Below are 22,916 nucleotides of genomic sequence, written 5' to 3'. Positions count from 1 at the left end.
TGGGGAGAAGAGAAGCTGCTGCCTCTCCTTCTGCTGCCCTCCCCACTGAGGCAAAGACTGGGGTCCCTCTTCCCTCCTGTTTCCCTTTGTTGTGCTGGATCTGCCCAGCACAAAGATAAAGGAAACAAGAATGCTGTCCTCAAGGATCTCAAATCTACTTAAAGGAACAGACTTCAAAAACGTACCTCTGTGCCATGAGTGGTAGGAAGACTTTATGACATGTTCTGTATACCTGGGGAATCGGCAAGGGATAGGCATTGTCAGAGAAGGAGGTAACCCTTAAAGTCAGCTCCAAGTATCCAATGGGAGGTTACCAAGCAGCTAAAGAATGGTAATTGCCTGGTAAAGCCACAAGAGCAGAGTGAGGGCACTGTCCAGACCTGTGGAGCCTGAGGAGCCATGTCAGGCCGGACTGGGGGAGGGCAGGGCTAGAGGAGGGCTGACAAGGCCTTCCCCCAGGGCTGTGGGCGGGCTTAGCCCAGCCAGGGCCAATGTTCTCAAAGGGCATTGTGGCAGCCTGGAAGTGGAATCGTGGGAGAAGATGGGGAGACCAGAAGCCAGGTAAGACTGTCCACTCCCGGCCTGGACCTGTCCCAGCCTGCTGATGTTTGTGCATATGTGCTGGTGAAGAGTAAATGGGGGTTGGGAGCTGCCATCAGGGGCAGTCATGCTGAAGGAGGAGCTCCTGAGCTGAGGGGACAGGGAGCAAGCCCCTCACCCTCACCCTAAGAGGAGCTGCTGCCCAGGGCTCTTCCTTCCAGAAGACAAAGAAGGAAGCAGGAAAGGGTTAATAGACACTCCAATCTCTGGTCTAAGTTTCCCCTGCCATTAGCCCATACGTGAAGCAGCTGGAGACCCGACAGGAACCCACAGGTACAGAAACCCTTTCCAATGCCCAGGCAACATGCCTCATTAGCTCTGGGTATGCCTGGTGAGTTGTTCAGGGAAATGGCCCTTCTGGTCAACAATCAAGATCAAGAAAGACTAAGACCCAAACCTGGTCCCCTAAGAAGAGGTGAAATTGGCCCCAGCTTGAGCCTTTCTGGTTGCTGTGGCTCCGGGCAGGGAAAAGTCAATGAGAGATAAGCACAGAAGGGAAGTGAGGGGGACAGGAAGGGACTGACACTACTGAGGGCAAACCTGGCAGGTTTCACAATTTCACCCTGCTGCCCATCCTCAGAACCAGGTCAGCCCCATGTCGGGCAGAGAGACTTCCTGTCGGGTGCGGCTGTGAAAGGCGCCGTTCTCCACGGGCACTTAGGGGGTAGGGCAGACACTCAGTGTCTGACTCACCCTGAAGATGCAGTGATAAGCCCTGGGCTGAATGCCACCACACCTGGGTGCAGACACTGCATAGTCCTCTACTGTCCAGAGACAGGAGGAAGGAGGGGAGGGAGGTTCAAAGTCTCCCGGGCAAGCAATGATCCCAGCAGGGCCCAAGACTGGGTCCCCAGCACTGTTTGCTGGGGGCGGGGGATGGGACTACCTGGCCTGTATGTCCACTCTGCCCAGCAGGTGGAGAGTCCCTCAAGGGTAGATAGCTATCTCACCTGTCTGTACCCACGAGCCTGATACCACCTACAGCAGGTGCAGCAGCGGAGCTCACAGGCTCTGTGCCAGACCCTGCCTGGCAAAGCCGAGGGTCCATTTCACCCAGCTGACCGTGGGCAAGTGGGCAAGTCATTCAACCAGTCTGGCCTCGGTTCCTCTTCTATGAAAACAGACACTATCACTCTGACATCATGGCACGGCTATAAGAGTGAATAGTCAGGGAGGAAGGAGAAGAGCCTGTAGCTCGAGTGGACAAGGAGCAGCCTCTGAAGGGTAGGGAGGATGGGGCCAGGCCAGGAAGGGCAGGGCTGCAGAGAAACCACAGGGCCGCAGGGCCCAGACGGGCTGCATCTGCACAGCTCATGATAAGCTTTCACTTTCATCAATCCAGAGGGCAGACAAGCAGCGCAGTAACGTCTGCTTCATGAAGACAGCAGGGGACGTGTCGGACAATCTGTGCAGGGGGACCCACCTTCTGACTCTCCGCGTTCAGGGCTCCGTTGAAAATCAGACTCAGAGAGTCCAGCAGGGAGGGCGGAGCCCGAGAGCCCAGAGCAGAGGCACCAGTGCTCTCCGGTGGAAGCAGGCAGGCGTTCCCCAGAGGCTCGTGAGCAGAGAGAACAAAGTGCTGGGGGAACAGCCCGGAAGCTGGAGGTGAGGCCTGCAGATGAGGGCCGGAACTAAGGCAGTGGCACTACCACAGAAGTGCCCAAATGCTCGGGGGGCGAGGGGGGCATCAGACAACAGACTCCAGGTTCTGACCAGGACTCCCAGGGAGAAGAAGGGTCCAGTGGGGCGTCCTCAGTGGCAGAGAAGAGGGCCCACTCCTCAGCCAGAGGCGGGGCTGGCACCACCACACAGCACAGCCCCAGGATGGCTGCCGGTGCCCTGCATGTGGCAGAGTGGGGGGGGGGGGGGGGGCGGGCTGGCCCCAAGCCAAGCCTGGTCCTATTCTCGCCACAGGCACAACCGGGAAACTGGCGGTGTTCGGAGGCGATGGCAGGCAACCCCTCCAGCAGATTACCAGCTAACAGACTGGCTCCCTGTGCTAGGTACTCCCTCCACATCAGGTCCCGAGGGGCAGAAAGAACACACCGAGAGGGCACCTGGTGTTCACAGACCAGGGCGGGTGGAACTTAGCCTGGGACCGTGGACGGGATCCCAGAGGTCACCAGTCACACACACACAGGCCAGGTATGAAAGGCCCATTTTTCTGGAGTAAGAATCCATAGCTCTTCAGATTCTCAAGGGGGTAGTGACCCGGAGGAGGGAAGGGAGTGTCAACAGCATGGCGGTGGTGTGTGGAGTGTGGGGGCAGGTCTTTGGGTGGCACCTGAGGTATCTGCGGAGGCTCTCCTACCACCTGTTCTGCACCTCAAGGAGTGGGGGCAGGGGCAGGGCGGCAGAGGGAACAGGTAACAGCAGAAGGTGCAGAGGCTTGGGAGGGCCCATGTGTTCCCCACATCCCCACAGGAAAGAAGCCCTTGAGAGGTCATGCTGAGGGCAGGGCAAAGACCAGTGCCCCCTTTCCTTCACACATGGCCAGCCTGGACCAGTTCCTCTGGGCGGTGGGGCCAGGCTCCAAATTCCCACAGGGCCCTCCCTGTAGGGGGCACTGTGGGATGGAGATGCCCAGGCAGCAGGCCTGGCCAGGCAGCGCGAGGCAGACCACACTTCCATAGCTAACCAGTGGTGGCACGCAGGGCAAACTGCAGGACCTCTCTGTTTCCTCCCTGTGAGAGTGGGGCCAGTGCTACTTCACAGACACTGGGGTTAGGAACCTGGCTTCATCTCCTGGCACAGGGCCCCATGTGACACCCATTGTGGGCGACAGCCTGCTGGCACCCTGGGGTCCTGCTGTCCATCAGCGACAGGCCTGACCTGAACTCTGGCTCCCGCCGCACCCCCTGGGGAACTAGTCCCTCCCTCTGTTTTCACCTCCCTACCCCCTGCTCGGCCTGCACCCCCTCACACAAACAAACAAGAAAGTGGGTAGCCAGTAGAGTTCTAGGAACCAAAACAGACTTCAGAGACCCAGGGCCCAGGGTCCAGATCCAGGCTGGGAAGCAAAGGGCCAATTATGGTTGGTCCAACCCACAGAGAAGCTGATCCACGCCTAACACTGTAAAAGGTAGTGGTGTGTGAATGGAAGGCACCATCCTTTTCTAATTGTGTGTGTGTGTGTGTGTGTGTGTGTATTTGCCAAGTTTCTGCAGATGACACACATGCAATTTTTAAAACTGAAGCTCAAATTAAGAATGACCTATCTGGGGATCCCTGGGTGGCTCAGCGGTTTAGCACCTGCCTTTGGCCCACGGTACGATCCCGAAGTCCCAGGATCGAGTCCCGCGTCGGGCTCCCGGCATGGAGCCCGCTTCTCCCTCTGCCTGTGTCTCTGCCTCTCTCTTCTCTCTATGACTATCATGAATAAATAATAAAGAATATAAAAAAAAAAAAAAAAAAAAAGAATGACCTATCTGATTCCCTTGGGGATGAGGGAGAAGGGCCCCAGGCTGGAAGAAAGGGCACCGCATGTGTGAGGCTTCCCCACAGAAGCCTTCATTCTGCACATGCCATCAAACTGCATGGAGGCAGAGAGACGGAGGGTGGGCTTCGGCCCCTTCCCTCCCCATGTGGGCCGAAGGTTACATCCATGTTCAGCAGAAGGGCTTTCTTTCCAGGCAGGCTCTCCATCAAGAATAGTCCCAGACATTTGATTTTACCTGGACTTGCCCATGTGAGATTTGTTTGTCATCTTTCTTCCCTCCTCGACTGGGAGCTAGCTCTCAGAGGCCTGTCCACTGCTGCCCCCAACACCTGACGCCTAACAGCATCTGGACTACTAGCAAATGAGTGGTGGAGCAACCAAAGGGAGGCAGGACACATATGCTACTTCTTCCCCTTACGGACAAGTTCTCCTCCCAACAACTTGCATGAACCAGGCATCACTAAGCTTGCCTTCTGGGTGTGAGGACTGAGGCTCAGTGGACCTAACTCGGGTCCGTGCATGTCAGAGTCCTACTCTTTCCACCAGTTTGGGGACACAGTCACAGAAGCCCAGTTCCCTGCTACCACACACGTGGTTCTTTCTACCAGACAGATCTGCGTCTTCAGCACCAAGCTGTCTGTTCTAGCCTCCCTTCCAACAATCACCTGCACTTCTGCTTCTTTCCTGTAGATTGAGGGAAAAAATCTCAACCATGCCCACTCCTTAGTAGTGTGGTAAGGATCAAATCTAATGGGTCCATCAAACTAGAAGACTTCCCAGTAAAAGATGAGCTCTGGGGAGGGCTGGACCCCACTCTTACTCATCTCTGCTCTATGTATTTCCTATAATAATAGCATTCATTACATTATGCCAAGCAACTGATTATCCAATTAACTGAAATAATTACTTATGCATCATAAAAATCTACTAGAGGCACCTGGATGGCTCAGTAGGTTAAGTGTCAGCCTTCAGCTCAGCATGATCCTGGGATCCTGGGATTGAGCCTCAGGTTGGGCTCCTGGCTCAGCAGGAGCCAGTCTGTTTGTCCCTCTCCCCTGAACCCACGCCTCCTCACCGTGTCTCAGCATCTGTGCACTTTGTCTCTCTCTCTCAAAAAATCTAATCAAGTCAGCACTGCTTTCTTTCACAGATTATAAAAATGGAAGTCTGGTGTAAGTGAGTAGCCCACCCAGAGTCACACAGCTGTTGGTGCCAGGGTCCAAAGGATAGGGTCAGAGTCAAGCCTAGGCTGCTTCCCTGTAAGAGCCAGCCCTCTGCTCTAGCCATGCTCCCACACCTATCTCCAACACACAGGTGGTCTCATTGGTGTCTAACGGAGCAGCAGCATCACACCACCTCACATCTCTTCCCAGTGTCATTTCAGAGACATGACCAAACCATCAGGAGCCCCCGATATGCCCATTTCTGGGCCAGGAACTTCCAACCCAGAAGAGCACCACTAGGAGATAAAAGAGTGATACATGGCGAGGTGCTCACAGCTGTACTTCTCCTAACAGGGTGACCTGGAACTGCGAGGTGAGTCCTATTTGCTCCTGCACCTGGCTTGTATGGTCACGGAAAAAGCACCGTGACACAGAACACACAGGACCGTGAGAGGTGCTGAGTCCACACACATGGCCATGAGCCGAACCATAGCATCACATCATGACACACATGTGGCCCAAGACTTCACGGGCTCATACATGACTGTGGGTAGTATTTTTTCCATTTCCTTTCATTCTCTTATCAAAATGACTTAATAGCAAAAAGATCTAAAAACAAAAGCAGCTAGAGGAACCCAGCTGCCCGTGACTCACTGTCTTGACTGTATCACACCCTAAACAGACTCTCCTGACCTTCACCTGGCTCAGCAGGAAAGCAGGAAGCCATGGCTAGCCCTGCGGCCCAGCACAGCCCAATGTTTGGTGACTTTTCTAGAATTTAAACACACACGAAACCCAAAGGACCAGCATTCTGCGGGGGGTGGGGAGGAGGGGGAAGGCTGACGCCTGCACACACCAGCCCGCAGCCCTGGACTGGGCCCAACAGCCAAACCAGCAGCTGCCCTGGAGGCTGAGTGCCCTCCAACTGGGCCAGACGGCTCCCCTGATCAGGACAAAAATTTCAGTTAAGAAACCAACTGGTGGTGAGCAATGAGGTTACCTCCCTACCCTCTCCCCCTGCCTCATCATTTCCCGTTTTTTCAAGGGAGAAAGTGCCTCCTCTGCCACAGAACAGAACTTGCAACCACCAGGACTTCCTCATCATGGTAAAGCTCACAGCTGGAGCAAGAGCAGTGAATCGCAAAGGCAAACAATAATGTTCATGAAGTTTAGAAACCCCTGCCTGGTATGAGATAGCCCTGTGTGGCACTGGGGGGCTGGCCCAGAATCCTCTTCCTGTGGCCTCAATGTGGACAGCTGGAGTCATGATGCACTGCATGGGGGCCCAGCTGGTTGGTTTTGGGGAATAAAACAGCCACCCAGAATCTCTGGTCCTGAGGACATATGGCTGGTGTCTGACTCACACCAGATCCATCCTCTGCCCTCGAACTCTGGATGGTGAACAGGATTCTCAGTCTGAGCCCTAGAGGGAAGAGGGAACTTATTGAGAGTATGTTCACCATCCTTGGATCCAAGGGAAATAGCCAACAAGGGCCTGAAAACCCCAGTTGAGTCGCTCTGAAAATCACACACTTCTACCTCCCCCCACACCAGGCCCATGTGCCTATTCACACCAGTGCTGGGTCCCCAAACCATTCCCTGACAGCAGCCAACAGGACCACATCAAGGCTCCTGTTAGCCACATGATGTCACTGGCTTCCTCAAAGCCTGCGATCAACAAGGCGGGGGGCGCTCTTTTCCGTGTGGGCAGGTGTCAAAACGCCCCCAGTCCATGCCTGAACAACTGATTCTGCAAACCTTGTGGTCTGGAAAGACTTCGCACCCAGTGAAGTTCACCTCGCCGGTATGGCTGCAGATTACAGACCTCTATATAAAGGCAAGTCAGCCTCTCCCTGAGAAAAAGATCTCAGCCTGGCCAACTCCCAAACCCACGGGCCTATCCAGTTGCTTCATTTCTTCACTCAAATATTTTTGAGATGTCTCTGAGCCCTGTCATCTGGCGGATGAAAAGGTGACGAAGACATGACTTCTGCCCTCAGGGTGCTGGCACACAGGTGAATGCACAGTCACCGCACAGCATGTCCTAAGCCAAGTGCCGTGGCTCCCTGGGTACTACGAGAATGCCCAGTGATTCAGAGCTGACCAGGAAACCCAAACGCACCTGGAAGAAGAGTGGGCTGTCTGGGGGAGAGCAGAGTGGGCAGGGCAGGGGTGCTAGAATAACTGGAAGGAGCAGGTGCGCTGAGCCTGAGCCCTGTGTCTGTGGAGAGGGCCAGCCAAGGCACACTGGGGCAGGAGGAGCCAGCATGGGGGGGGGGGGCTTGCCCTAGGTGCTACTGACTTCAGCCCTGTCTGTCCAGCACCAAGAAGCCGGCAAAAGCTGGAGCACAGTCAGGGAGGCGGCAGCCACGTGGCTAGCGTTATTTATAAAGGGCATGAAGAAAGGGCCAGAAAGGGAAGGGTGAGGGTCACCGGTTGAAGCCACCGAAAAAGGAGTCGGATGTGGGTCAAGAGAACTACTTTCTCAGCCCTGGGAGAGCAGACAGCTGCTGCCTGTAAGTCTGTGCAGAGGACAGCTGCTCCCACCTGCACAGGGCCAAGTGGCACTCACACTTCCCTCTCACACACATGGGGCCTCGGCCTGCTGCCCCCCTTCCCTGGGATCCCATACTATCATCTCAGCCGTGCAATGACCGTTTGGGACCACCAAGGGACGTACTCAATGGCTCACAGCTGGTAAGAGATAGGTCAGCACTTAAACCAAGGTTTTCTGATTGCATCATGCTTCCAAAACTCTTTCAAGTAAGGTCTGGCTGTGCGTTCTGCACAAAAGCCAGAAGGGTGACCCTGTCCATTCTTACCAAATGAGAAAAGAAAGAAAACCACAAACTGTGAAGGCTGCACAGGTCTCTGATAACATCTGGTACAGCATGAAAGGGACCCAGAGGTCCATGGAACAGGCTATAAATAGAACCTCCGAAATCAGAATCTTTCAGATTAAGACCTGGAAGTCTGAATGTTCCCAGCTCCTGCCCACCCCCCGGGTCACACTTTTACCACACGATTCAAATGAGGAGCCTCTGAGTCAGACCACATCACTACTCTTACAGAGGCTGACCAGGGGATGAAGTGACCCGTATGAGGCCACCCCAAGCTGCCTGAGGGCCACTGCAGTGACCAGGGTGGGCTCTGGATACAGAGCAGGCAGGATGGGAAGAGACAGAGAAAGCTCTCATATAACATAAACATTCTGAGGGCAGCAGGAGGTCCAGGGAAAGTGTGCAGGACAAGGACAAGAGCTAGCACCAGACCTCAGGTCTCCTGATTTCAAGCTGGCCGGTCCGTCTAGGCGACCATGTCGGCTGGAGCCATGGGGTAAGGTGACTGGAACCTGAGTGCCCATCATTCTATGGGCCACCCAGGGCCTGCGCCCCTCCCTTACTAGGAGGCTCTGACTGAGGCTTGGGGAAGGAAGAGATAGCTGCACAGAACAGAGGCTGAGAGTGCCCCACACAGGCCTGCCCAGCGGGGTGAGGAGGGTGGGGCAGGGGGCCGGCCTCAGGGACTTCTGATGGCAGCGCTAGTATAAGACGCTAGTATAAGACTGAATCTGCCTCTGGGGCTGCAGCACAGCAAGCTTGCAGAGTCGTCATACCTGGAGGCAGTAGGGCTTCCTCACAGAGCCACTTCTCCTGAGAAATGCTGGGCTTCTTTTTGGCTGCATAAATCCAAGGCTGGGGTGCTCTCTTTCTCTCTCTCTCTCTTTTTTTTTCTTAGAGAGGGGGAGAAGAGGAAGAGGCAGGGAGAGAATCTTAAGCAGGCTCTATGTCCAGCACAGAGCCCGACACAGGGCTCTATCTCACAACCCTGAGATCATGACCCAAGTACAATCAAGAGTCAGATGCTTAACCAACTGAGCTCTCTTGTTTTAGGCACCCCTGGCTCTCTTGTTTTAAACCGAGAAACTGGGCAGCCCTGGTGGCGCAGCGGTTTAGCGCCGCCTGCAGCCCAGGGCGTGATCCTGGAGACCCTGGATCAAGTCCCACGTCAGGCTCTGCATGGTGCCTGCTTCTCCCTCTTCCTGTGTCTCTGCCTCTCTCTCTGTGTCTCTATGAATAAAAAAATAAATAAATAAATAAATAAAATTAAAAAACAGAGAAACTAACTAACCAGAATAGATTTCTGTTGGTTGTAACTAAGTACCCTGGCTACACATGACCATTTATAGCAATAACCTAATAGCAAAGCAGGTGCAGTGCTTTCAGAGCTAAAAGCTGTCTTAGGGCCCATGGTTCATCAGATCCACAGGGAGACTTTACAAATGAAGAAACGGGGTGCAGGATGTAAAGTGTTCTGTGTACTTGGCCCTGGCATTTCCCCCTAAGTCCATCACAAAGGCCAACCGCTGACGCAAGCAAGCGCTCACCTGACCTGGGGTCCGTCTCTCTATCCCTCCATCCCAACGGAGCTGAGTGTACAATGTACACAGCCCCAACTCAGGCACCCAGGTTGGAAAAGCAAATTCTTTGGGCATTAATTCCCAGGCAAGGGACACCTGGGTGGCTCAGTGGTTGAGTGTCTGCCTTTGGCTCAGGTCGTGATCTCAGGGTCCTGGGATTGTGTCCTGCATCAGGCTTCCTGCATGAAGCCTCCTCCCTCTGCTTGTGTCTCTGCCTCTCTCTGTGTGTCTTTCATGAATAAATAAATAAATCTTTAAAAAAAACCAACCTGAAATGTTAAAAAAAAAAAAAAAAGTTCCCAGGCAAGTCAGAAGTTCACAGAGAAACAGTGTGCTGAAGCTTCTGGGAGACTAGAAGCTATTTTAACCTCTGATCAGCTGCTTCTCAGTGTGTCACAGTCTGAGGAAAAGTAAAGGTAAGACAGTTGTCTCCTCTTTGGTGTGATCTACAAGTGATAAAATCCTAATTGAAACCAAATTTAAACTAAAGTCAGAACTGGCACATTTATTTGTGGGAGGAAACACTGCTTAAACAAGGTCTTTTAATCCTCACCTATACACATTTCCTCAAGAAGCCAAGTACACTTTGTAAAATCATGTGCTGGGCTGAGGGGTTGACAAGGCAGGAGCACATAAGGAAGCAGCCCAGCGCTGACCAGCGTGCTGTGCCATGCACCTGGGTGACCAGCATGCCATGCTGTGTCATGTGGTGGATCTGGGTGATCAGTGTGCAGTGCTGTGTCGTGCCCTGGACCTGGGTGACCAGTATGCTGTGCCTGTGCCTGTGCCTGGACGTGGGAGATAGCACCTTCATCAGCTGCAGAGAGCTGGTGAATGAGAGTGGACATGGTGTGAGGAGCCCTGCATGGTGGCCCACACAGAATAGGTCCTCAGTGAGTAGGCGCCAACCATGGTGATGATGATGCCGACAGGGGAGCCCCAGCATGAGACCTGCATGCTCAGCGTGAGGCCCATGACATCCCCCCCAGAGCCATGCTCACTGCCCCCCACTCCCCCGCCACACTGCCAGAAAGGATCACAGAACAAATCCTCACGTGCATGCCTCTTCACTTCCCTCAATTCATACAGAGCAGCCACCAGTGTCAGCCAGGGAACCATCCAGCTCTTGCCCTTGCGCTGACCCGTTTAGAAGGGCACATCCTGCACGCATGCAGAGAATGTGAGTCCAAGTCAGAAAAGGCTAGTCACAGTATGCGGGGGACCTGGAGGAGGCGAGGGGTGGGGGTGGGGGCTTCCACGGTGGTCTTCCCACATCCTGACTACCTCCACACCTGCCTGCTCTGCCCCTCCCCTCCTCTTCTTCCATCCTCCAGGCAGCTATCGCCTTCTGTGCCCTGTACCCAGTCTCTCTCCTCAGGTAAACGCAGAACCTCAGCCATGTCAGGCTCCATCTTGAAAGCTGTGCAGCCTGGGCAGCCCAAGGACATGCCCCACAAGCCAACAAAGGAGAGAAAGTGGGGTCAGGTGCCTTCACAGCGGGTTCAGAAGCTCCCCATTCCGTGCAGTGGTTGTGGCACTACAGTGTACAAGGGCCCTCTGGCCCTCCACTCAGGACACTCAGGGCTCTCGGCTACCCCTCCCCAGCAGACAGCAGTGCGCTGTATCATGATGACAGCTGGTAGCACCTGGGTCCTGTCTCCCCACTGAGCCCCAGTCTGCCCTTGATGACTTCAGCCCCAAAGCCCTTCATGGGGCCTGGCACATAGCAGGCATGCAACAGGAGGAGCAATGCTGGTCGGGTGCACAGGAGGGGTTCAAACAGCTCAGTACCCTACTCCTTGTCCCAGAGAGCCCAGCATGCACTCCCATTCCTGAACAGTTGCGGGCTCCTGGACTCAGGGCAGGAAAGTTCTGCTCCTGTCTGATGGCTTCCTCACCCAGGTAGCAAATACAGGTGCATTTTCTTTAGGATTCAATTGCCCTGCAAGAAATCCAGTGGTACCCCGCCCAGGACACCCTGTAGAGGCGGCAGGGGGGGCTGTCCTTGAAAGGACAAACGTCTTCTGGCCAGCCACTCACATTTTCTCTGGACAGAGCAGCTCTTTAGAAGCCTGAATCCAGACAGCTCTGGAGTGTGGATTTTACTCCCCACAGGGCGTCGTTACCACAGTGACCGGTTTTCCTCTTGGAATTCTTTCAAGAGTACAAGCTGTTGCTTCCCTCCAAAACAAACCTAGGGGAAAGCCTCAGGGGTTAAGGGCAGGGCCCTGAAGGCAGGCAGGGCCAGATCAGACCAGCCACTCCAAGCTCTATAGTGGGGTCTCCTGGAGCTCAGCAGTGGCTTAGCAGTGACAAGCCCTCCCAGCTGCTTAGGGTGTGTGTGGGGAGGGGTGCTGAGGGTATGGGTGTGGGTGTGTGTGTGCATGTGTGTGTGTTTGGGGGAGGTACGGGCATGTGTAAGTGTGGGCTGGGGGCACTGGGGGTTGGGCGTGCAGAGGGAGTGGCTGTGTGGTGCATGCAGACTGGAGGGTGGGCAGATGCACTATTGTGTGTGTATGGATACATGCACTGGAGTGGTGGGGGGCACATGGGGCACCTGCATGGGGACACGGGGGAAGCGTGTGGGTGTGGGCTGGCGAAGTGTTCCTCGTTATCCCAAGGTGAAACATGGGTCACATCATCCCCGATAGGAGAACACGAATTCCATTTCAAATCTGTATTACAATACTTAGCGCTGCGATCAACCACATCCTGGTCCACCTGTCGGCAGGGGTCCGTTTAAAACAGCTCAACTCTGAAACAAGTGACCTGGAAACAACTCGTATTTCTAGCCAGAACACCCCCAGTTAGTTGGTCGGGCAAAGCTGGCTGAGCAGCTCTGGAGGAACTGGCTTGGCGGGTCCCCGCCTTCCCTCCAAGTACACAGGAAGTCCTCCTGTGGTGCACAAAGCCCCGGGCCCAGGGGCTCAAGGGCTCAGAGTCGAGCCACAGAATACAATACGGAGGATGGTGCCGCTGCCACAGGGCACTTGGAAATGTCTGAGTGCTTTGTTAAATAAATTTAAGAGTTGCCTCTGCTAGGGCACTTGGGTGGCTCAGTGGTTGAGCATCTGCCTTTGGCTCAGGTCATGATCCTGGGGTCCTGGGATTGAGTCCCCCATCGGGCTCCCTGCATGAAGCCTGCTCCTCCCTCTGCCTATGTCTCTGCCTCTCTCTGTGTGTCTCTTATGAATAAATGAAATTTTTAAAAGATTTCTTTTAGGGCAGCCCTGGTGGCTCAGTGGGTTAGCGCTGCCTTCAGCCCAGGGCATAATCTTGGAGACCCAGGATCAAATCCCACATCAGGTTCCCTGCATGGAGCCTGCTTCTCCCTCTGCCTGTGTCTCTGCCTCTTTTTCTCTCTGTGTCTCTCATGAATAAATAAATAAATAAAATATTTTTTAAAAAGATTTCTTTTAAAAAAAGAAAAAACTACTACTAGTACTACTTCTATAATAATTACAATTATTATCAAGATGTTGTAGGAGATCAGCAGTATTATTAAGCATGCTGCATGCCAACCGTTCACAAGAAAACAGCCTTCTTTCTAAAAAACAACTGGGCCAAATAATGAATAGTGCTGAGTCACAGATATCCACATGGGCAGGAGGATCTTGACGCCTACCTCATACCATGCAAAAATAAGTAAATTCTGGATGGACTAGAAATCTCAAGGTGAAAGGTAAGACAATAAAACTTCTAGAATACAACATAAGAGAATGTCATTGTGACCTAGGAGTTGGCAACTATTCCCGTAAGCAGGCCACAGAAGGTAGTCAGGAAAAAAACAAAACAAAACAAAACAAAAAAACAAAACTTGATGAATTGGACTACACAAAAATAAAGAACTTCTTCTGTTCACCAAAGAATGCAATTAAAAGCATGAAAAGTCAAGGCCCAGAAGGGGAGAAAACACAATATGTATACAGAACAAAGAACTCACTGAAGGCTCAAAGAACCCCTAGAAATTAATAGGAAAATCTGTCAGGTAACTCAATAAAAAAGGACAGGAGGCAAAAGGTTTGAACAGGTACTTCATATAAACATATGAAAAGACACTCGACTGCATTAAGTTAGGAAGGGAATGCAAACTTAAACCACAGAGGGATACCGCTACACCTCCACCAGCAGGGCTAACTTGAAAAAAACTAACCATAGCTGGAGTGTTGGGAGAGGAACTCTCATTCACTGCTGGCAGGAGTGTGGCGTGGTAGAGCTGCTGGGAAAGCTGGACGGCAGCATCTCCTCTATGACCTAGCAATTCTACTCCTAGGGCTACCCCCAGCAGATACACATACACATGTTCACCAAGACGTCTATAAGATTGGGAATGGCAGATTATGGCTCCAGCCTGAAAATCTACAGTGGGACGGATCTGACGTGGTATATTCAAACAATGGCATACGGTACAGCAGTCAGAAGAGCTGAGGCCACATGCAACAGCTCACAGGCACAACAGTGAATGAAAGAAGCCGGATCCCAAAAGAGTATGTAGCGTATGACTCCATTCACATGAAGTTCAAGAGAAAGCCAACCTAGGGTGTTAGAGGCCCCAAGTGATTACTCCTGGGGCACAAGCGCAGGGAGCAGGAGGGGGATGCTGGGATGTTGCCCCGCTTCTTGACCTGAGTGACAGATTACATAATGTATTCACTTAGGAAAAATCACTGGGCTGGTTCATCTAGTTTTTTCTATGTACGGTATACTTCAATTAAAAGGGAAGTTTTTTAATGCTGGGACAGAATTGTTAAAAACAGAATTTAAGCCCATGTAAAGGGCAGCCCAGGTGGCTCAGCAGTTTATCGCCACCTTCAGCCCAGGGTGTGATCCTGGAGACCCAGGATCAGAGTCCCACATCGGGCTCCCTGCATGGAGCCTGCTTCCCCCTCTGCCTGTGTCTCTGCCTCTGTCTCTCATGAATAAATAAAATCTTTAATTAAAAAAAAAGCCCATGTAGAAACCAGAAACAGACTACTAAAATCTAAAGAGAAGACTCATTCTGTCTAGGACAATAAGAAATCAGTCCTCAAAGAGAGAAATACCTCAGGACACCACACCACACCACACACACACACACACACACACACACACACACACACACACACGGCACACCCAAGAAGATAACTACTTGGGAGGGAAACACAGCCCCTCCCTGCCTCCCAGCTCTAGGAAACAGATAAAACGGAGGGATTCACCATTAAGGTAACAAAAATTCTGCTGCTGCAAAAGCTAATAGGAGGATTAAAAGCCAGCTTGAATTTCACGATTCCTTTGCTTCCCAACTCCCTGCACCCCATCAGTGAGGCCTCGCAAACACCTGGTTACATCTTGTCATGTCACAAGAGTCACTCAAAGGGGTAACTGAGGTCCTAATGGCATGTCAGGACTGGGGCAAGAAAGGAGGACCTTGTCTTACAGCCTCCTGTCTAGAGGTACTTGTCTGCCTCAGCCATCACAGGCAAACTAAATAGTGAAAAGATCCAGAACAGCATGCATCTGCCTCAAAGAGCCCTGCCCTCTGAGGGTAACTTAGAAAGAGGCCCACCACTATTCCAGGCTAGTAGGTTTCCCCCAGGGTATTAGACCAGTTTCAGGGAAGGTCCCCTTCTCTTCACTGAACCCCATCGCAGGGCCTTCCCTGCACAGCTCCAAGGGGAAGCCAGCACCCCTTCCATGCCATAGAGAGAGCACTGTGTGGACTTCAGCCAGGAGGTGGGCATCTCCCTAGCACCCAGCCCCAGGAAGCAGACCAAGGCCAGAGGGCCAGAGGGTGGGCCCTGTGTGACACAGGAGGAACGTGAAGACTGATCTATCTACTGGTCTCAGAGTCAGTAGAGCTTGGTGGCAAAAGCAATCTGCCCAGCAGCCCTTGGTACAGGGAACCATGAGTGAAGCTGCCAGCCTGACTCAGGGGTAGCGTTCTGCACACGTGGGAATAGCCCACCTACAGGGTAGGGGGCAGGAAGGCTACCCACTCCACAACACTGGGCCAGCCCAAAGAGCAAAGCCACAAGAGCACAGCCTCAGCCTGGTGCTGCCTCTCCTGAGAGTTCAGCAAGCCTCACAGGTGAGGGCTGGTGAGACCTCAAAGCAGTGTACAGGCCCCCTTCCCAATGCAGCTGTCGCCAGGACCCCACTAGCACCTTCCCCTCCCACACAGGCCACCCGCAAACAGCTAGACCACACCACTGCCCCGTCATGTCCAAACCCACTCCAGTGTCCAAACCCACTCCAGTCCTCACCCAGCTTCTCTCAGCCCCAATGCCCCCCACCCAAGATTCCTCTGCCACTTCTCCTGTAGGTTGCAGGGTGAGCCCCTGGGCACTGTCTGTGCTATCTAAACCCTGTCCCCAGGGGACCTCACCCAGCCCCAGGGCTTCAGATCCTACCCACACAAGCATCTCTCTGAAGTCCCAACACCTACCTGCCAGGCTCTCTCCACTTAGATGGCTAATAGGCCTAATGTGGCCCACATCAGATTCCTGGTTCCCCTTCAAAACCATTCTTCCTGTACCTCTCATCTCAGGAACAGGCACTACCATCCCCCCAGCCTGCTTGCCCCTACAGTCCACCTGCTGGGATGTCCCGTAACCCTAAATGACACTCTCCCGTCTGCACACACACTCAGGGCAAGACCTGGCACTCAGGCCTCCAATGGGTCCCCATCCCCCCTAGAGCAAGGTCCTGCCCCTGTGGCCCCAGCCTGCCACAGCCTTTCTATTCCCTACCCCCCAACCCTTCACTTGACACCTGCCATGCAGGGCTTTCTTCTGCCCCTCAAACAAGCCAATGCAAGTTCTCCACTCAGCTTCAAATGCTCTTCCTTAGATCTGGCATCCCATCCCTCTCCTGCAACCATCGACATCTCCAATCTCCCACTCAGAGGGGGCTCCCGGTCCTAGAACAGCTACAGGCTCTCCTTCAACACACACACACACACACACACACACACACACACACACACCAGCACTCACAAGTTTCTGACACTATCTTCCCTGTTTACATGTATACACTGTCTACCCACCCCTCCCATGGAAGCCCCTTGAGGCAGAGAGGTAGTCTTATTCACAATCTGGGTCCCCAGGCTTGGCACACAGTCAGTGCTCAATACTTGTTTGATGGCTGGTTGCAGAGTTTCCGCAGTGAGGATGACCAACTAATGCTCCAGGGAAAGAAGGTGTTCTACTTCCTTTTGTCAAGGGAGAATGTCAAGGAAGTGATTAGAGACTTGCAGAAAAATGAATCATCCGGGATCTTGAAAAATGCATGATTTCTAAGCTCCATACCAAGATCTCAACAGTAGATCTGGGGTGGAGCCAGAGAAAAGAATACACACTGTCTCCCCAGCTGATCCTGACACACAGGTAAGTCTGAGAACCTCAGACTGACCCAACATTTTCATTTCACATATGAACAAGTTAGGGCCCTCAGAAGGGATGACTCAATCCAAAATTGCAACACTGGTTCATCATCAAGTGTCTGTGTCAAGGTCCCAAACTTCCCACCTACAAGGTTCTCCCTCTCACTGGCTCCAAGACCTCAGCATCTGAGCAGGCCTCAGGAAAAGATGAGTCCTTAGGAAGAAGGGGGAACACACACCCCATCATGGCTGTGGCTCTGCAAATCTACTTTTTTTTGTTAATCTAACACTCTGCACAAGTGAATTGCACCTTCAAGGAAGTGGAGATAGGCTGAAGAAAGCCATGGGACCAGCAAGATGCTGGTCTTTGCTTCCCTCCGGGAAACAGGGCCAGCTCCACCCACTGTCACCCAGCATGGAGGGCTGGAGAACCACCCAGACTTCCTCACTTCAACAGCACAGGCAAGAAAAGATACACACACATTTATAAAAGGCCCATGGGCAAGACCTTGAACTAGCCACTTCACAGGCATCCTTCTCTGTTCTTTCAGCTACTGATGAGGTCAGGAGCCATGTCTCGATTTTACAGACGAAGCTAAGGAAGCACAAAGTTTTATTTTATTTTATTTTAAAGATTTTGTTTATCTATTCATAGAGACACAGAGAGAGAGAGGCAGAGACACAGGCAGAGGGAGAAGCAGGCTTCCTACAGGAAGCCCGAGGTGGGACTCGATCCCGGGTCTCCAGGATCACACCCCAGGCTGCAGGTGGTGCCAAACCGCTGTGCCACCGGGGCTGTCCCGGAAGCACAAAGTTTTAAAGATCCACTCTGGGTCCCATAGATGTGATGAATGGAGCTGAGATTTAAACCAGATCCATCTGGCTCCAAAGACCATGCTCTCCATTATGCCAGCCAGCATCCCCAAGCAGCCTGATAGCAGTTTCTGTGTGTGATAGGGAGAGTTCATCCAGCGGGCTACTTCTTCCCAAGCACCTGGGGGTGACAAATGAAGGATACAGGGCCAGGGCTTAAGGAACATCCTAGGGTCAGCAACATCCCAAAGCACGGCCATGAGAGGTCCTGCCAGCCAGGGCTTCCTGGTCTACTAAACAGGGATAAATGGTTTTCAACCTACCTCAAAGGCCTGCTTCTGGATTGAGCAAATCATGAGATCCAGTCACAAAATCCCATGTAAATGTTATGACAGCCGATCTCTAAAAGGCTGTCAACATGGAGGCAGTGACTCCTCTACTGACTTACCCTTCAGGCTGTTATGCCTGGGGATATAGCCACACAAGCCCAAGTCAGAAGCAATTTCCTGAGGGATGAGCAGGGCACAGACAAGTCTGACTCCTCACCCAAAATACTGGGCTCTTCACTACTGCCACCTCCCCACATCTCACTGCCCTTCCCCTCTGACCCCCAAGAGTGGCCAGCCCTTCCCTCTAGTGCCTCCTTCCACCTTCAGCCCACAATAGCCAAGACCATCCCTGGTGCACCCAAGTCCAAGATTATCAATGAGCTCACCCTCACTTTCCAGACTGCCTGTTTCTTGAGTGTACAGTGTTAGCATTTAACTCCATTGGATACACACACCAAAGGGCAGAAAATAAGCATCTGCTGGAGACACCGGCCATGAAGACTGCCTACTTCAAAGCCCTCGGTTCCCCAAGGCTGAGCTCACAGTCATCTGAGTTTCCACCTACTCTCTGCCTCATAAATCTCAATAAATGAGAGTTTAGGCAGAGAGACACGGTCTCTTACGAGGGAGCAAGTTCTCCAGAGACACACTGTCCAAAAAGGCAACCCTAAGTCAAATGTGGCTGTTTAAATATAAAGTAATTAAAACTGAATAAAATAAAACACCACATTGGTCACATTTCAAGGGCTCAAGAGCCACATGTGGCTCCTAGCTGTGGTTCTGGGCAAGACATACTCAAGGGAGAAGAACACTGCCATCACTGCACCAGGTGCCACTGCCCAGCACTTCCCTGGTCCCTAGAGCCAGGTGAGAAATAGGAACTGCTGCAGAGCCTGGGAGATGACAGCCAGACCTTGCTCCTGAGCTTGTGTGCAACCCCCGAGGGGCTGGCCTGTTGGACAACCAGCCTCTCCGTCCCAGGGCACAAAGAGACAGCCCCACGCAGGCTAAATGCTTATGAAAGCAGAGAGCCATGCACGAGTGTTTGTGCCAAGTTAACAATCTTTAGGAACCTCCTTCTGGCTACTCTGAGTAGAGGTCAGAGAAGGATGATGTGGCCGCTGCCTACCGGATAGCATGGTAGAGAGTGCCACAGAGCTTCATCTACACAGCCTGGAATGGTTCACCTACTCACTCAGCTTGGAACTTCTGGAAAAGCACCAAGAAATGAAGTTCAAATACAGTATAGAAATGTAGGTGATGGGGATCCCTGGGTGGCTCAGCTGTTGAGTGCCTGCCTTCGGCCCAGGGCCTGACCCTGGAGACCTGGGATCAAGTCCCATGTCGCGCTTCCTGCATGGAGCCTGCTTCTCCCTCTGCCTGTGTCTCTGCCTCTCTCTCTCTGTCTCTCATGAATAAATAAAATCTTAAAAAAAAAAAAGAGAGAGAAAAGAAATGTAGGTGGCTGCCCTCCTGGCTGGAAGCCCGAGCTTCTGCAGAGCTGGCCACCAAAGTACCCAGCAGCACTTTCAGATCCTATCACAGAACCCTACCCCTAACACTGCCAATTGCTTGCTGTCAAACCCTCTGGCGCATCCCCAAATGTCCCCTCTGTACCCACCGAATGTTCCCACCTCACAACTGCTCCCCTGGAATACTTTTCCAGCTACTTTAATATTTGCTTCTCAGTCCCATTGTCCATGGTTTAGCCTAAATTCCACTCTGCCTTCTTGTGAAGTGTCCCTAGACCTATCCTGGCTTTCCCAGGAAATGACCACCAGCAGTACAGCATTCTTCCCACCTGTCATCCTGGGCTGGCTGACCTACAGACAGTGCTGCACCCCGTAGAGAATCCCACTCTTCTGGGGGGGTTTGCATGCTGCATTCCAGAAGTCACTTAGGTTCCTTGACCTTGGGCATCCCAGCTCCTCCGAACCCTTTGGCTTGCCCCCTCAGGATTCAGTCAGCTGGGCTGGCGAGGAAGTACTCTGTAAGACTGCCAGTTGCACAGATACAACCGAACTTTACTGCAAAATAATATGCGGAAACCTTACCGCCCTGATCTTGTCTCCATTTGTCACAATGTCAGTATTGGCTCCTCCATACTATCACTAAATCGGTTCAGAGTCTGGTGCGGGGAGGAGAGGAAGCTAACACCACGAGTGAAATCAACCCCAGGCATGAAATCTTGATATCTCCAAGAAAACAACGTGTAAGGTAGGTATCAGTGAGGGACCTGCCAGTGAGTGCTAAGGGCCCATCCGCTTGGGGCAGACAGTTACTCTCCAGCAGCAGGAGCAGGCTGAGAAAGTGCCGGATCCTGAAGCCCATCCTACAGGGGTCTCATCTTCACATCAGATGACTGAGCTAAAAGTGGGGAGCCACTCCCGACCCCCAAGGGAGGGAACCCTTTGCTCCCTTGTCTGCTTGCAGCAGGCCGCTCTTACTTCCTCTCTAGTCTCACCAGTCACATATAGGTCTCCCAAGAAATCCCTGGGCTGGAAAAGTAATGTGAACTTGAGGCCTTTGACTAACTTTCTCAGGCATTGACCCTAACAGAAACATCACTCAGGAACTGCAGAGGTTAAATATTATGCGAAAAGTACTCTTCTAAGAAAACAGCAAACTTGGGCTTCACCAAAATTTAAAAACTTTTGTGCATTAGGGTGCCTGGGTGGCTCAGTCGGTTAAGTGTCTACCTTCAGCTCAGGTTACGATCCCAGGGTCCTGGGATCGAGTCCCCGCATTGGGTTCCCTGCTCAGCAAGGAACCTGCTTCTTCCTCTCCTGCTCCCCCCACTTGTGCTCTGTCTCTGTCAAATAAATAAATAAATAAATAAATAAATAAATAAATAAATAAATAAAATCTTTTCAAAAAAAATGACAAAAACTTTTGTGCATCAAAGAATACTACCAAGAGAATGAAAAGATAACCCACAGAATGGGGGGGGGGGGGATACTTGGAAGTCCCATATTTAACAATGGTTTAATATCCAGAATATATGAAGAATTCAACAACTCAACAACAGAAAGACAAATGACCCTATGGAAAAATGGGCCAAGGATATGAATAAATCTTTCTCCAAAGAACATATACTAATGGCAAATAAGCACCCAATTAGATGCCCAACAGCACATATCATCAGGGAAATGCAAATCAAAACCCCAATGAGATACCACTTCACACCTACTGGGATAGCTGTAATTCTTTTTTTTTTTTTTAAAGAAAGGCAGACTGCCACATGCAGCACCTCACGTGGATGTGTCTGGAATCTTGGAAGCTTAACTACCCTACGTTCTACACGTGGACCTTGAGAGCTTGTTTGGAGGTTCTAGCAGGGGAGCGCAGCTACTCCTATACCCTTGATGGAAAGACGGTCCTCCTCTATTGGGGAAGGTCATTCTCTTTAACCAAGCGCACAGCTTCGCTTCACAAGGGATGCTTGTGGAGTGGTGAGGAAAGAAACACCCACCTAGCCAGCCAGATTAGCCAAATCAAACTTGACTATCAATGTGGTGACAAATGTTGCAGCCAGATCACCTTTACACCCCATAATTTGTTTTTAAGTAGGCTCCATCTAGCATGGAGCCTGATGCAGGGTTTGAATCCACAACCCTGAGATCAAGACCTGAGCTGAAATCAGAGTTGGATGCTTAACCAACTGAATCACTCAGCTGCCCCTATCCTATAATTTTTTAAAGGGATGCCTGGGTGGCTCAGTGGGTTAAGCGTCTGCCTTTGGCTCAGGTCATGATCCTAGGGTCCCGGGATAGAGCCCCACAATGGGCTCCCTACTGAGCAGAGTCTGCTTCTCCCTCTCCTTCTGCTGCTGCCCCTGCTTGTGCTCTCTCTCTCTCTCTCTGGCAAATAAATAAATAAATAAAATCTAAAAAAAATTTTCTAAAAAAAGAAAAATAAATGTTGGGCAAGGATGTAGGGGAATTGGAATCCTAGTGTATTGCTGGTGGTAGTGGAAAATGTGCAGTTTCTGTGGCAAACAGTTTGATAGTTCCTCCAAAAGTTAAACATAGAATTCCTATATGACCCAGCAATTCCACTGCTTTGGCATATACCCAAAAGAACTGAAAACAGGGGCTCAGATAATACTTATAAGCCAATAGGTACACCAATATGCCAATGACAGCATTAGTCACAGTAGCCAAAAGGTGTCCATCAACAAATTAATGAACGAATAGCCACTGTGTATGGTATATACATACAATGGAAATACAATTGAGCCTTAAAAAGGAATGAAATTCTCTTACAGGGTAGAACATGGATAACCCTGAAAACTTATGCTTATGCTAAGTGAAGTCAGTGAAACACAAAAGGACAAATATTGTAAGATTCCACTTAGATGAGGTACTTTAAATAGGCAAATTGATAGAGATACAAATAGATAAGGGGCTAGGGTGTGATTAACAGGGAGTCACTGCTTAATGAGGGTAGAGTTTCTGTTTGGTGTGATGAGAAAGTTTTGGAAACAGTGGTGATGGTTGTACACCATTGTGAATATACTAACGCCTCTGAAAAAATGCTTAAATGGGAAGTTTTATGTTTATGTTTATCATTAAAAAAACAAAACTGTGGGAAATAAGGGTATCCCCATCCTCATCGGGGGAAGGAGGACCAGAATCAGGATCCAGAGATGATTAAGACATGCACAGCAGAGCAGCCTGAACTTGGGGCCTATATTCTTTTTCTACCATTGTGGGTTTTGAGGGTTTTTTTGTTTTGTTTTATGTTTTTATTTGTTTGTTTTGAGAGTGTAATTCACAAAACCAAAAGGTAT

General features: G+C 51.5%; 1 protein-coding gene and 1 long non-coding RNA gene across 4 annotated transcripts in view; one reads left to right on the top strand and one right to left on the bottom strand.

The window, feature by feature from the left end:
* CCDC12 (coiled-coil domain containing 12) overlaps positions 1-22,916 on the bottom strand; it is a 58,205-nt gene that overhangs the window by 24,146 nt on the left and 11,143 nt on the right. The window lies entirely within an intron of this gene.
* LOC112912460 (uncharacterized) lies at positions 351-9,328 on the top strand. Of its 2 annotated transcripts, XR_011994423.1 has the most exons (4): positions 351-561; positions 1,943-2,205; positions 5,413-5,575; positions 6,248-9,328. It is a non-coding gene; the product is annotated as an uncharacterized lncRNA (long non-coding RNA). The 2 variants fall into 2 exon arrangements; XR_011994422.1 differs by lacking the exon at positions 351-561 and having other exon boundaries at positions 1,865-2,205.

This window comes from Vulpes vulpes, chromosome 9 (assembly GCF_048418805.1).
Source record: "Vulpes vulpes isolate BD-2025 chromosome 9, VulVul3, whole genome shotgun sequence".
NCBI lineage: Eukaryota > Metazoa > Chordata > Mammalia > Carnivora > Canidae > Vulpes > Vulpes vulpes.
This window is presented reverse-complemented; position numbering and strand designations above follow the sequence as displayed.